This window comes from Octopus bimaculoides, chromosome 6 (genome assembly GCF_001194135.2).
Source record: "Octopus bimaculoides isolate UCB-OBI-ISO-001 chromosome 6, ASM119413v2, whole genome shotgun sequence".
Classification (NCBI taxonomy): Eukaryota; Metazoa; Mollusca; class Cephalopoda; order Octopoda; family Octopodidae; genus Octopus; species Octopus bimaculoides.
Window position 1 is genome coordinate 872,620 of NC_068986.1, and position 1,850 is coordinate 874,469.

Sequence of the window (1,850 nt, forward strand, 5' to 3'; positions counted from 1 at the left end):
ATATATATATATATATATATATATATATATATATACACATACATACACGAAGGGTTGCTGAAAAGTTCCTGACTTTGGGTGAAAGAAAAAACAGGACTACCAGTTACATATGATTCTATTTAACATACTCCCCTCTCAGATTCACAAACTTAATGCAACGGTCCTTCAGTTTTTCGAAGCCCTGGAGAAGAACTTGGAAGGCTAGGCCTCCAACCAGGCCTTTCACGATACCCTTAAAGCCAGGAACTTCTCAGCACCCCTTTGTATATACTTTGAAGATTTTTTGTTATGGCTGGTCAGCTTAATAGATGCAAAACCAACGGTCACTCTCTGAGTCACTCAAACGACCTTCTAAGAGTAAGCTTCATTTCTGATTTATGAAGTACTGCATGTGTGTGTGTGTGTGTGTGTGCTCCAGGTATGACTTTAAACTGCATCCAGTAGTGGAGCCCTGGTTCATGAATTCTTGGGTTTTGAGGAATGTGGAACCACCTCTTGGCCTCTATTGTTCCTAGGTTTACTCTGACCTGGAGTAGTAACATCTGTCAGGAGTAGTAACATCTGTCAGCTCTTAGTTATTTAGCTTGTCTCTGGAAGAAGATCATGCACTGACACCTGCAATGGACTCTGGGTAGATGAGGTCTTTGAACTCTTTAGCTGCTCATCTAAGAGAAGGTAACTGCATACAGATTCTGACTTCTGATAACTACTGGGTTCACAGCACTTGTTACACCAGACCAATACAAGTTTGAAGGATGATAAAGTGGGACTGGTTCTCCACAAACCATGTTCAAGATTGTTCATCAGACCAAGACACCAGTCCCCTTATCATCACACTTATCTTATAAGTCCATTGGTGACAGGGAAAGAAGCAATGAGAACAAGTAGGGGATGCTACCGGAAGTCTCTTCTCTGACCGCATACACACAGCCCAATCTTTCATTTCATGAAAATATTTGAAAGTGTGATAAGATCAAGAATAACTGACTTCCTGGAGAGTTACAATCTCCTAAATTCCAATCAGCATCGCTTCCATTACAACAGTGACTAAAGCAGCTTCTACATCACTTTAATGAGATCCTGAAAGTTCTGAAAGCGAGCATAACTGATGTTAAGTAATTTATCTGCAGCAAACCTGTGACAATGTCAACCACAACATCTTCCAGTTCAATCTGTCCAACACTGGAATCTGTGGAAAACTGCTGCAATAGTTCAAGTATTTCCTGCTGAACAAGCCCAACATGTTTTGATCGATGGAATCCACTGAAGCTCAACAAAAGTCACGAGTGGGACTCCCCCAAGGGACTGTGCTGCACTCCCTTTCCATGATGTCTATGAATAAATCTCATGTGTCATCAAACAGCAAAATGAAAAAATTTTGCACGTGATTCCAAGCTTCTAAAAAAATTAAAAAATATCAACAGAGAAAAATAGCAATGGATAAACAGAAACAACATGCTGCTGAATGAGAGACAATTTCAAGTCATGCTCTTTGGAAAAGAGAATGTGCCCTTCAGAACCATTCATATGATATCTGACAATATCAGAGACTAAGGAGAACTTAAGATTAATTCTTGACAATAACCTCAGCTGGAACACTCATACCAACAATAAAGTCAATGTAACTCACAAGATGAGATCCTGGATGCTCAAAACTTTTCAGTTCAGGGACCCAGATGTCATCATCCCAGTTTTCCCCTTCTTTATATAGTCCACCTATAATACTGTTGTCCCCTGTCTTCCCACACCAAACACAAAATTCCGAGAATTGTGACACCCCAGAGTCAAGTAATATATATATATATATATATATATATATATATATATATATATATATATATATATATATA